Source organism: Marmota marmota, unplaced genomic scaffold, assembly GCF_001458135.2.
Source record: "Marmota marmota marmota unplaced genomic scaffold, marMar, whole genome shotgun sequence".
In the NCBI taxonomy this organism is placed as follows: Eukaryota; Metazoa; Chordata; class Mammalia; order Rodentia; family Sciuridae; genus Marmota; species Marmota marmota.
Genome location: NW_026000061.1, coordinates 1 through 14,562, shown reverse-complemented (window position 1 = coordinate 14,562; position 14,562 = coordinate 1). Strand labels below are relative to the sequence as shown.

The following is a 14,562-nucleotide window of genomic DNA, read 5'->3' as shown; positions in this document are numbered from 1 at the left end:
CCTAATAAGACTCACATCCATAATAAGAATGAAGTAATTCAGACTTGAAGACGGCACCAGAAGATCTCAGAAATGAATATCTCCTAAATCAACAAGTGAGTTACAACTCCTGAACAGATAATAGGTGGAATGTAGCCTTTGAATTGTATCTTTAAAAAAAAAACCCTATTCCTCCTGATGGGCAGAATCAACAGCCTCTGGAACAAGAGTCCCATTGTTTCTCTATTGCTAGGAAAACAATAAAACTTATCCTTCAATTTTTACTAAAAGAAACAAAAACAATAACAAAAAAGTGTAAGTACCCATTATGTTTCTAGGTTGAGGCTCAATGGTAGAATACTTGCTTGTATGTGTGAGGCATTGGGTTTGATTGTCAGCACAGCATATAAATAAACAAAATAAGGATCCGGTGACAATTAATTTTTTAAGAAGAATCAATTTATACAAAATTCTAAAAAGACAAAGTAAAACACTCAATGGTAGGATAAAACAGAATCCTGCCTTTAATCAGTAGGAAAAAATCAATTAGAAGGGACACAAGGGAACTTTCTCAGGTGTGGTTTAACATTCTTTATCTTGAAAGCAGTTTAGATTATAATGATTTATTGAAAGTCAACCACATTTGACTTAAAATGCATTTCATTGTATGAACATTTCAGAACAAATGAATAATAAACACTGAAATATAAATGATATACAAATAAGTGTATGCATGTGTGCCTACACACACATATGCCAGAGCAGTGACACTCAAACAGCAATGAACTCATATAGAACTCAGATTCAGGATTCTAAGTGCTAGGCCTACATTAAAAGGAACCAGGGTTTTTAGAGAAACAACTAATACCAGAGTTTGAACAGCCAATAAAGAGTACATTGAACCTGAAATATCTACTGTCAAAAGAAAGTACTCCATAAAGGCAAATACCACATATTCTCATTTACATGTGAAATGAAAAATAATTAAATTAATAGAAGCATAGAGTCGAATGGTGTTACCAGACGCTGTGGCATGGGAGACATGGGAAGAAAATGGTCAAAGCATACAATATCTCAATCAGACAGAAGGAATAGATTTTTCTGTTTTTTGAGAACTATTGCACACCATGGTAAATAAATAATAATATGCTATACATTTCAAAATTACTAAAAGAATAAATTTCAAATGTTCTCACCACAAAAATACTCTGGTATTTAAGATGATGTATATGTTAGTATGCTTATTTCACACTGTGTATATAAACTATAACATCACCTCATACATCATAAATATATACAACTAAAATTTGCCAATTTATACTTTTAAAAATAAACAAAGAGGAAAGTAAAGTGTTCAAACAATGGCCCCAATTGAGAAGCCAACTTAGATTTCCTACCAATCATATCTGGCACAACTTGAAAATCTAAATAATGAAATAATGGATTACAGCCCACTGAATAAAATAAGTTTCAAGAAGTCTATATTAAAATAAATGTGAGTAAATTTAAAGCACGATAATGACTAAGATATAGAGTCCCCAAATACCCTACAAGTCATTCATTAATCACAAAATGGAAAAGAGTAACTCACAAATGAAAGGCCTAGCAGACAACTCCTTAATCAAGCATTTAAAATGAGCATAACCACTAAAAAAACAAATTGAGTACTATATATCATGCTACATAATAGGACTAAAACACTGATCAAGAATTAGGTTATGGTCCTGGTTTTTGTTCTAACCTAGCCTGAAGAAATAAATATAAACCTGTACATGAGGATGATTAGTCAAAACTGCCTACACTTAAATACCGTTGGCTACCCCAAAGTAGTAATGGGCATATCTTGCTTCATACTGCCAACAACATAGACCTACCTGGTGGCTGCACTCACACTTCTTCATGATAGAAGCAGTATGTACTATCTAAGCATTTCCTCCTTCGTCTTTAATTCAGGTCAGAGTTCATTATCACCACACAGCCCACTTTCAAATTCATTCCCTCTCCTTACAAAATTGGACTCCATATGGAAGAAGGTCAGTTTACTACTTGAGAACCTGGTGCACTAGTGAGATGACAATCACTCCACCCAGTGTTTCAAAAAGCCATGACTTGATATGTGCAATAAGGGAGTCAATGTCTACTTTTAAGAATCAGGAAATGGGAAAATCTGAAATTCTGAATGCATATGAGAAAACAGGAGAGATGCATCCTAAGAATGCCCCTCAAACTGGAAAGATCACGTTGGATAACCTGTCCCCTTTTCTGCTCCTGAAGGCGATTCCAGGTTGGAAATCACAGCCAGAGAAGAAACTCACCACATTTCATGAGGGGAATCTTGTGTGAAGGCCACACATCCCTTCCTGGAAGCCACAGGCCTGGAGAGCCACCTCAGGAACTGTACAGCGAGCGTGATGACTGACACTTCACCCTCTGAAACAGCCCCACTAGGGACAAGGAAGGAAAGGCAAGCCTCCTGAATGAGAGGACCACCCGGAGAGGCCACCCGCCTGGGGGACACCCCAATCACTCATCCAAAGCACTTCCCATCCCGCGGGAGCCCACCAGCCCCTTGGCGCTGCGGCCTCTCAGCCTCCCTGGCCACCCGCTGCTGCCCGCTCGGCCTGCCATCATGGGCCCAGGCAGGCGCAGTACCTGAGAGGACAGCCCGCTCTTTGTGAGCGCCTTCCAGGCCTGACTTCCTGCAGGCGTCCGCGTCCTTCTCCCAGTGCCCTTCCGCTTCTCCAGGTCTCACGCTTCCACCGCCACCCGCCAGTTGCACCGCCACTGAAGCACCACGTTCCCCACGTGGGGCTGCGACACCCAGAGACAAGATCCTGGCCTTCGTGAGTCTGCGCCCCTTGGGCTGCCTGAGCGCGCCGACGGCGGGACCAGAGTGCCGCCTGGAGGCCTGTGGAGGGCATGACACCCACTCCAACCACACCCCACCCTCCACTGGTTGCAGGGATAACTTCTGCTCCAGTCCTGCTCTATTCTAGTTCATCCCTCCGAGGGTGACCACTTTTCCATCCATTACCCTACCTCAGACCTTTCTCTGTTCATTTAGTTGTACCCTGCTCCAGCAGACTAGCAACAAGGAGTTTGATGAAACTGTTGAAAAATTTGAAAGAAGGAAACATTCCTGCACAGTTCCACTTATTAAATCCCCATTTTATTAGAGACAGGGTCTTGGTTGCTCCTAGCCTCACTAAGTTGCTGAGGCTGGCTTAGAACTTGAGATTCTCCTGCCTCAGCCTCCATAGTGGCTGAGATGACCAGCATGTTCTACCACACCTGGCAGAGCATAGGTTTTATTGTATTTGAAGAGAAAAACTGAAAAGTCTCAAAAAAAGTATATGGAGGTATAGTTTTCTAGTCTTGTATCATTGTGATTTTATTTTTATAAATACAAACATCCCAGTGGCACTTTTCCAAGTCATTCAAGCAAATCATCAGTCCTCTGTGAAGTCTTACAAATACTAGTTTTTCTTGAATATTGTTGGCCACTTTCCTGAGAGTCCCAGTGTGCAGACTTGAAGGCATTTCTGGTTTGCCTTCCCCCTTTCTCCTATAGACTCATCAAAAAATGTTCATCTGCATTTGAAGTTGAATTCACAGGAAAAAAGCATTATCAGCATTTTTGACATGATCCATTATCAACTTTGTGTTAAAAGTTGACAACAGCTTCTATTTCTGGCTTCAGGCATAGCTACATGCTTTCCTGTTTATGCATTTTAAGTTGCATTTCAATTTCTGGTTAAATTTTTATGATGCTACGTTTGTGGAAGATAATTTCTTCAATAGGGAGAAGAAATTATCTTCCACAAACGTAGCATCATAAAATATCTTTGAATGTCCCAATACATTTTGTCTCCACATCCTGGAAGTTTCCTCCACAAACATTGGTGTTTGTGACTTACTTGCCCTAAAGTTTCTAGGGCATCTATAGTGATTGTGTATTTATAATCTTGGTCAATCCCATTGCCACTATCCCTTGCATGAATTTAATTACCTGAATATTAGACCACTTGAGACTGAAATTGTCAACCCAGTCACTGAGGTAGCATTTACTATTTCAGCCATAGATGCCAAATATGCTTTTCAGCTCCTAAAAATTCATTTTATCCTTCTGAGTTTCTCCAATAAACATCACTATGTTTATATTTTCCTTTAAATATTTAAAAGCATTTCTAACGGCAGTTTTAAAGTCCTTGTCTGCTAAAAGCATCAACTCTGTCACCTCCAAATTTCTATTTAAGGATTTTTTTTCTCTTCTCAAGGAGTTATATGTTATTTAGTAATGTATTTAATTTCCAAATATTCAAAAATTTTCTGGGTGTGTTGCTGTTACCAATTCCCAATTTGATAATTCTATGATCACAGAAAATACTTTGTATGATTTTATACTTTCAGACTTTTATTCCAGTTTATCTTACTGAATACTCCAGGTACACTTTATTCCAGGTTCTGTAGTTGTTGGATGTAGTGTTTTATAAATGTCAGTTGAGTCACATTGGATGACAATACTGTTCAAATCTTCCATATCCTTATTGATTTTTCATCTACTTATTCTACCAGTGTTTTGAAAGTAGAATAGTCAAGTCTTGAACTATGATTTTTGATTTGTTTCTGTTTGTCATTTGTCAAATTTGCTTTGTTTTTGGTTTTATTAATTCTGTACACATTTGGAATAACACATTGTGTTGTTTTTCTGGAATAAAATTGTCTCCTGTATGATTACACATGGCCCTTTTTGATATCTGGTAAAGTCTTATCCTTGAATTGTCCTTTCTTCAATATTGATATAAATACTGCACTTTCTTATGCTTAGTGTTTGTGTAATATATATTATTTCATTCTTTTTATCCAAACTTTTTATTTCCTATTAATATGATGTAGTTAGGGTTTTACCATTTCATTGAGGAATATGGTAGACTGAACCCCCCCATCCCAGGATGTTCATTTTCAAATCCCCTGTGACCTATGAATAAGTATTGCATATGACAGGGGGGGACTTTGAAGGTGTGATTCAGTTGAGGATATGATCCTTTATTATCCAGATGGGATCATTTTATCTCAGGTCATTATAAGGGAAAGATGGAGGCAGGAGAATCAGAAAGTGTGATGCGATGAGTGTGGCTGAGGTCAAGGTGCTATAAGGCTATTAGCAAGGGTGGCAGCCACCTCTAGAAGCTGAAAAAGGTAAGGAACTGGATTCTCTGGAGCCCCTGTAAAGACAGAGACCTGCTAACACTGTGATTTTAGTCAACTAATAGCACTGGAAACTTCTGATCTCTAGAGCCATAAGAGCATACATTTATATTGTTTAAGCCATTATTATTATTATCATTATTATTATTTTGACAATTACATATAACAACAGTCAGAAGTTAATATGGAGCTTAAATTGTTTTATTTTAATGTGATTATTTATAGTACTTTAGATTTAAATCTCTCATGTTGATTTTCTGTTTGTCCCATCAATTATTTTTTCTCTTTGCTTATTATTGGCTGCTTTGGAGAAGACACAGGAGATGAATTGATATATTTAGAATTCCATGATCTCCTCTATTGGCTTTCCATTTTTGCTTTTTTGTTAATTGTTTAGGATTGCAGTAGAAATGGCATTTTTTAAGGTTTATGAATGTCTGGGTTCAAAAATATGCCACCAGGAATTATTAAGAACACTACAAAAAATCTTGCTTGGAATTATTCTGAGCTTCTCATATCTGTGATTGATTGGCTTTAAGTAATTTTAAAGAATTCTTTTGTTTCTTCTCATACTGGAATTCCAGTTAAACGAACACTTTGGACATCTGAGATTATTCTATACATCTTCATGCCCTGTTTCATTTTATTTTTCATCTTTTTTTTCTCTTTATGTTTTGATTTACATAATGACTGTTTCCATGTTGGTTGATTCTGTTCTCTTCTTTCTATGTCTAGTATGTTAAGAACCATGATTTCATATCATCCCATTAATGTGTGGAATGAAAAACTCTAAAAAATGCCTTTCAGAAAGGAAATGAACATACTGACAAAAATAGCCAGTATCTACTTTTTAAAAACTCTGAAAATTAACCAAAGGCTTGCAGCAATCCTGGAGCATTTAGATAATTTTAAGACCCTCAGCAATGCATAAAGGCATTTTTATTTATCCTCCCTTTCCTACAAGTCTACAATCATCTCAAAAACTGGCATCCCATATGTAGGTTCCAGCCTGAAGCCTGCCAGCCACTGGAGGGGCCAGAAAGGGCTAGGAGCTCTTCCATGGGTCCCAGGCCCCAATTCCCAGGGAATTGCCATCATTGTTCCTGGTGACTGACTGTCACACCCCACTCACAAGATTGTTTATTTGATTGGACTCAGCAGTTGCTCATTGCAAACCCCCATTATAATGGTGGCATTTCTCAAAAACAACCACAGGCAATTGTTGAATGCTATAGCTACCTGAGATGGATAGCAGATGAAGAGAACTATAGGGTAACAGAAAGCTTGGGAAGAAAAGGTAAGGGGTTGCTATGGTGGGGCACATCTCTAATACCAGCAACTTGGGAGCCTGAGGCAGGAGGATCACAAGTTCAAGGCCAGCCTCAGCAATTTAACAAGGCCCTGAGCAAGTTAGTTATATTTCTCTGTTTGCTATTTTAATTGGCATTACATTTTTTGCATTTTAAAGAGAATTTTATTTGAGTGGTTCTTACAAAGATTGTTGCAATATGAAAGTCATTTGTTTGATAGAAATATCAAGCTGTCTTGTCAAACACACTGATATGACCCAAAAATATATTTCAGAGCTCACAGAGCTTAAAAAGAGCAAAACATATATGCAACCAGACAAAACCTATTTCTGCATTTCCTATTTCTTGCTGAGACTTCTTTGCCTTACCAGACTCTTGACTAAATATATTCAGGAAATGCAGTGTTTGGAATCTTAAGACACACCAAAACACATAATATTTACAAAGAAACTTTTACAGATACATTAGTTGAAAAGATACCATCAAGAAATATAATTTTGAAATCTCCCTTTCTTGACAAATGATCAAAATGCAAGATGAGATGCTAGCCAAACAGCCCTTTACCTGGCTTGAATCCCCATACACTAAATGTGTATTCCAGAAACCTCTGATAAACCATGAGTAAAATATCAACATTAGTGAAATGTGAAATGTAACCTGGGTAAGAAGTTAGGCTTCTGAAACATTAAAAACATCATTACAGACCTGTCTGCCTTTGTACAGAAAGCACACACTTGTTCCCCTAGAGCTATTCCTATAAATCCTTAATGTAGTTTTCTACATGAACATTTTAAAAGGCAGAACGAGAACAGCTTTGTATACAGTGGGATTTGCTAGTTAGGGAGAATGAGCACACTGCATTCCTGTTAACATTTTTATTTTTTCAAGGTAACAGGAAATGTATACAAATGACAGTAGACCCTGGCCTCTTTATTTTTATCTAAATAAAAGATAACTCAAGATGAATTCTCAAGAAAAAAAAAAAAGCTATGTACATAAGGGACTATATCTTCCTTCATCATGTACTTGGAACCAGTAGTTGTGTTGCTGTCATAGAATCAGGGAAGAGGTTGTGGTAAGTTGGAAGAGGTACATAGGCTGCTGTTATCATTTTACCAGCAAACCACCTGCCATGCAATGCATTGACAGCAGCAATAGCTGCAGCAATTGAGGGGCACTTCGCATACACATTGCCCTGAGCAGAATTCTTGTCAATATAAATATGAATGACTCCACAATGTTTATTACATTCTTTAATCACATCATCCTTAATCTCTGTATCCCATCCAACTTGTTCTTCTGTTTGAGGGTTAAACATGTTGGAGTGTTGGAAACACTGTGTTGCAAGTGGCTGAACAGAGGCAGCTGCAGCTAAAGCTGAAGCTTCAGTCTGTTGGGAAAGTCGTGTTTGCAAATCTGCCACAGCACCAAATGCCAAAGAGCCACTCATTTGTAAAGCCTGCTGGGCTGCTGGTGGAATCTGCAAATCTGTACCTCAGCAAGTCTTGCCATTAATTGGAGACAACCAGTTGTTCCCAAGTCAATTCCAGTCCTTTCCAGTTCGTCACTATCCAAAAAAACAAACTAGCACTAGAAGCATCAGTACATTCAGTAACATGACCAACTTTCATTGGCCTTCCTGCTAGTTCAAATCCATTAAGTTGTTCCAAAGCCTTTTTGGCACATTCTGAGTCAGAAAATGTAATAAATCCATAACACTTAGAACGACCAGTTTCACTATCCATCATTAGCTGGACACTTTTAATTCTTCCAAATGGCTCAAAGATTCCCAAAGCATATCTTCAGTTATGTTAAAGTGTAATGAGCCCACATAAAGTCTCATAGGTCCTGCACTTCCCTTTTGTAAATTGTTTGCCATTGCTGCAGCTCTGTTTTTTTTTTTTGTTATTGTTGTTTTGTTTTGTTTTTGCCTGTGATGCCTGTACTATGGTGGGCACTCCTAAAACTCACTGGCCAGTTAATCCTATTGCTAGAGGCACTGAGCTAACATCGACAAACTCCACATAGGCGGATTGGATAGTCTTGAATTTCTATCAGAAATCATCCTCACATCTCGAACCTTTCCTACTGTGGAGAAAAACTCTTCCAAATCTCTTGGTCGAATTCTTGCTGCCAACTGCATGCCGAAAACTGTCCTGGCATCTCTTTCCTCAGGAGTTAGATTATCAATAGGTTCCCTCACAGGACTCTTATCTTTTCTGAATGGACTTTTGCTTCAGGAACATCGGCTGCTTAATTTGATGCTATGAGGCAACCCAATCTTTCCTCGGATGGCACTGTTAAATTTTGATCCGGAGTAGGGACTTCTGTAGCGGCCTTGGAATCTTCGATCTCGACTTCTTGAGCGGCTACTTCTCGTCTCCTTTCTTTGCTTCTACTCCGCTTCAGTTCCCGGCTTTTGCTCTTTTTCCTTTCTCCATCTCTACTTCGCTTTCGTTCCTTACTTTTGCTTCGATTTCCTTCATGACTGCGACTTCTGCTCTTGCTTTTTTTTTTCCTCTTTTTGCTACGTTCTTCATGTCCGTTAGCACTGCTCAACTTGTTCTCATCCTTATGATTGACAGTTCATACTGGAATCAAAGGTGAATTCATGGGAGTAGAGGTGAGATAACGTTAGGCAAGTATTCTTGTAAGGAGCCTCAATCACTTCTATATTTGCTATTTTAATTGGCATTACATTTTAACTCTTAAAATTGAAATATAATCAAGTATTACTTAATATTCATTAAAAGTAAATTATTTTGGGGGGCTGGGGTTGTGGCTCAGTGGTAGGACACTTGCCTAGCATGTGTGAGACCCTGAGTTCAATTGACAGCACCACATAAAAATAAATGAATAAATAAAGATATTAAAAATAGTTTTAGAAAAAAGTAAATTATTTTTAAGAAAACAGGGAATATTGTATTTGTGGAAATATATTGACTATTATTAATATAATTACGTAGCAGCTTGCATTCTTTCAGAGCCTGTAAGTATAAGACCGTAATTTATTCCTAACTTCATTTCCCTTCTCCTTCATTTGGTTTTTATATTGTGTTTTTATATCTTTGCAATTTTTTCCTCACTGCCCACATAATATTTCTGGTGTTTGCATCATTATTAATTCCAAGTGCCTTTGTAAGGCTGTGTTGTTCTCCCTGTTCTTGTTGATTCCAAATTGCTATCTTTTTTTTAAAAAAAAAGTACATTTGATATCCCTTCTGGATATTACAGAAGTCTGAAAAGTTCTATGGCATTCCTGAATAGGTGAATTTATTATTTCTTTAAGAATAACAAGAAACGGTGGACTTTGGGTTGGCCTGATCTCTGAAAAAAATCAACCAAAAAGTCAACCTTCATTTTGCCCAGATATATGAATACATTTTTCACAACTCAATTGTCCAAGGCAAGGATCTTCTATAAAGTAAGGTTTATTCATAAGGGTATAATATCTTTGTCTATCAATACCCTACTAAGAACTGCAAAAGTGTGTTTGTGCTTCTAGTATAATTTTTTTCCCTTGCTGATGCCATTTTAAATCAACATAATTCTTCTGAGTGGCTGGAATCTGGGAAATCCTACCTCCATCTGGGAGCACATTTATCATGTACTGCTTTGACATCCATTCTGTAAGTTTTACAGCCTACATCATTAAGTATGTTTATATCAGTTGGTGTGTAACCCCTCTTTTAAAACTCTTATTAAATACTTAATTTCTTTTAAAGACTTTCAGTGTGTGTGATGCTTGCTTGAATATCCAAAAACAGAAACAGTAATATGAATTCACTACAGATCTAATTTTCTCTTAGTCAATCAAGTCTAAGGGTCATTCTTTATAATGGTAGCTTCATTATATCAAAAATTGCATCTGTTATTTTATTCAGGTGACAGTGGACAAGTTTATAAACTGCTTAACATCTTAACTTTCTCATCAATAAGAAGATACTAATATTTGATCTGCAGACTGAGATCAGATCTACAACATGATAAATGTCCAACATATGTCATTACAATTCTTATTAATAGTTAGTGAATGCTACTAATACTAGGGATTATACTTTAGAGGTCAATATATTCTTATCAATTCACATAAATACCAACTCTCTGTATCATTTCAGAAGTATCCAAAGGTTTGCCAAATAGAAATTTCTTTCTCAATGGAGTTTAAAATTCTTTATTGAAAGTGTGACAGACATTTCTGTTAGCTCACATAGACTAGTAAATATTGCATTTGAAAACAATGAGATGATTTTTCTATGCAAAAAAAAAAAAAAGACTTGACTGAAACTGAAATTTGTTGCCTGAGAGATGGAATGAAAAAGAGACTGAAGGCAGGAGCTAATAGGAGGGTTAAACGGAGTCAGTATATGCAAGATGGGAGGTGTCATGGATTATTTTTGTCTAGTTCATAATTCTGCCAATTAAGCTCCAGCTCTGCTTCTTTGAAGAAGAAAGTCATTATTTAAATCCCAATGTTGTTGTAAGTGCAGCCAACACATTGTGACTACAATTATCTGACTAGGAACACTGTCTTGCCCACATTTAAGATATTAGCTAATGCCAAAGCATTGAACTCATTGGAAACAAGCAATGGGATCAATCCCTGGGATTCAGAAGTTCAAAAGGATTCTAGAGCAGCTTAGCACTGACATAGGTGGATGATCAGTGCTATGATTGAAGGAAGAAATTAGAGAAGTATCAAGGGGAGAGCATTTGCAATAAATAAATAAATAGCAAGTAGTTTGTGGTAGGGGAATTAATCATAATGGCAGCTGTATACTCCATATTTGGGAAGTTTGCCCTAACACTATGTGATCTCTGATTTATGATTTCAATTAATTCTGCATTTTTAAAAGAGACTTTTTATTACCAAGAGAGGGATGTATGTCTGCTTTCACCAATGATCCTAATTTTTTTAAAAGCTATTTTTTATTATGTTCATCTTTCCCTCAATTCCATTAATTGTTCATGCACATTAATGATGACCTTAAAACTGAAAAGGCATCTCAGTAAAATATTTCATGTCCTCTACAATCAAATGGAGAGACCTGAGGGACAAGTCCAACAAATAAAAAGCAGGTACTTCCAAATAAGTTGCCAAAAAGTTTAAAAGAATTTTCATCTCACAGAATTGCAATATGTGCTATAATACAGAGCAGATGAAAGGCCATTATATTTTACCTGAGATAACAATGCTTGAAGTCCTTCAGAAAGTCAATATTATAAATGGAGACTTCTCTTTCGCCATTCTGGCATGCTTTCATTATTTCAATTATATCATCTTTTCAATGGTCTTCAGTATTCAAAAGTATAAAATTATATGTTGTGTAATGTCTTTTCCTTTCCTTTTTTTCCCTACAGGTGTTCTCTTTCCAGTGTGTTTTGGTAATGATAGAGTATAAGTGGATACTTCAACTATGCGGTGATGCTTCAAAATATATAAATGCACTTCAGTTTGTGAAATTAAAAAAAGTCTCATGGTCATTGATTTCCTCTGAGGAAAAAAAAAAGATTATTTGACTTTGTCTTACTATAATTTCTTGAATGATGTCATCTAATAAATATAATATTATCCTCTTAGCTCTTTTTTATAATGTGGAACTAGACAAAATGAGTTTATGCTTTTAGTAGGAGAATGAATATATTAAAAATAAAAAGTTGTACCTCCATTGTATTAAAATTTGAAGGGAAAACATCAGATAAGTTAATTTTTTCTCATGTTTTTTATTTCACATCTGTATTGCTGAGTTATCTCCTAATGTTCATGTTTCAAAACTCTTTATCTTCTCTTTTCTTAAATCCACAAAAAGCCAAAATATCTCTTGTCTTTTAAAAAGAAAAACTTGCTGTCTAACTCTTGCTCTTCTTTTTTCTTTCTAGACAAAGTTTAGAAAGTGCAGTTCACACTTTCTTAATCAATTCTTCATATTCCAGTTACTCTTTAATAAAATTCATAAGGAAATATTTCAAGTATATATTTATGGACTCACTAAACAAGTCTATACAATTTTAAAATATATTTCCTGTTGTTTCAAGGTTGAATTTAAGAACACAAATAAATAATTATTCATATTGTTGACGTTTTTGGTATAGCTATCCTTTATCCTCCTTGCTATCAATAGTTAATCACTCATTAAACTATTTTGATACTCACCTGCCTTGTATTCTATTATACTTTTACTATATATGTGTAGGTCCACAGAAAACATTATATAAAGGACACCATGTAACATGTACCTCCCTTCTCTGTTGGTATTTTCTTTTCATCTATATATGGTGCTATTCTTGTCTTTAGGGCTATTTTTAAATAAGTAATTTTTAGAACTTATTATATGCCAAATGCTACTCCATGAACATCCTGTTTGATCATCCTTGCATAGCTTTACTGCCTCCTGTGGGTTTACAACTCCCAAATGCCTTGTATTTACCTATCCACTGACACCCATTCTGTATACAGAAAGAGATTAAGTAAAACGAGGAAGCTTCTGCACAGGAAAGGAAACAGTCAATAGAGGGAATCAAAAACCTGCATAATTGGAGAAAATATTTGTAAACAATTCATCTGATAAAGGGTTAATATCCAAAATATAGAGAAAACATAGGAGCAAGAAAATAACACAACTTGTAAAACAAGCTAAGGTATTGATAGACAGTTCTCAAGAGAGGGCAAATAAATGGCCAATACATACACGAAAAAAATACAAATTAGAACCACAATGTATATTAGTTATGTCTGATAGAATACCTACTCTGGAGAAAGGAAAAGATAACAGTGTTGGTGAAGATGTAGAGAAAAGGGAAAATTGCACGCTGTTAGTGACTATTTAAATTAGTACAGCCATTATAACAAGCAGTTTGGAGGTTCTTCAAAAAATTAAAATTAGAACTACCACATATCCAGCAATCCCTATTGGCTATATATCCCAAAGGAATGAAATAAGTATGTCTAAGAGACATCTGTACTCTAATTATCATTGCAGCATTATTTAAAATAGCCAAGGTAAAGAATCAACCTTAGGATCCATTAATAGATGAATGGATAAAGAAATGGTACATACACACAATAGAATAATATTCAATCATTAAACTAAAGAGAATCCTGGTCTTTGTGAGAAGATACATAAACATGGAAGGCATGATGTTATTAAATTAAAACCATGCACAGAAAGACAAACACCATGATTTTACTTGTAAGTACAATCTAAAATTATTTCCCATTGAACTGCAGAATGGTGCTTACCTGGGTCTGAGGTGGTTGTGGGAGGGTTGATGGAGAGATTTTGGTCAAAGGAGACAAAATCTCAGTTAAGAGTAACAATTTTAAAAGTTCTGTTGTATTTCATGTTAGCTATAGTCAATAATCATATAGCTTAACTTGAAAAATTCTGGGACAGTGGATAGTATGTGTTTTCACAACAAAAATGATAAATATGAGAGGTAATACATATGTTAATTAATAAGATTTTATTATTCCATAATGCATATATACTTCAAAACTTGTACATAATAAATAAATAAATAAATACAATTTTATCTGTCAATTAAAATAATAAAAAAGAAATAAATAGAAAAAAATGTCAACTGTAAAGTAGCTGGGTATAAGATCAACATCTTTATTGTGGTAGCTCTTACCTAAATTGAATGCTTGAATAGAACAAAATAGCAAACTCTCCCATGAGTTAGTAGTAAGGAGCTTCTCATACAACTGCACATAATATAAAAAATATAAGTACAACTATTTTTTAATTTATGATTTTAAAATATAAATGAATATTTCCATATAATTATGTAAACAGACAGAAATATATAAAGTAACAAAACTAACCAAAGTATAAAAACAGTTACCAACTTCTATATATTTTGCAGAGATTTCTTTTATAATTTAATGAAATAAATATTCCTTATCTTATATACACAGCTTAACAGAAGCAAAGGAACCCAATTTTATGAAATTATTATAACCTTGATCTTAGGTGTCATGTGGAAAAAATTATATGCCAGCAAACATAAATAAAGATGAATTAATTAACACAAAAACATTGCAGGGATCAATAGTTATAGCACC

General features: G+C 35.5%; 1 long non-coding RNA gene and 1 pseudogene across 1 annotated transcript; both read right to left on the bottom strand.

Annotated features, from left to right (window-relative positions):
• Positions 1-480: 480 nt before the first annotated feature.
• LOC107133612 lies at positions 481-2,858 on the bottom strand. The gene is made up of 2 exons (XR_001502357.2): positions 2,632-2,858; positions 481-2,423 (listed from the first exon to the last, which is right to left on the bottom strand). It is a non-coding gene; the product is annotated as an uncharacterized LOC107133612 (long non-coding RNA).
• A 4,643-nt stretch (positions 2,859-7,501) lies between these two features.
• LOC107133610 lies at positions 7,502-8,394 on the bottom strand (annotated as a pseudogene).
• Positions 8,395-14,562: the final 6,168 nt, after the last annotated feature.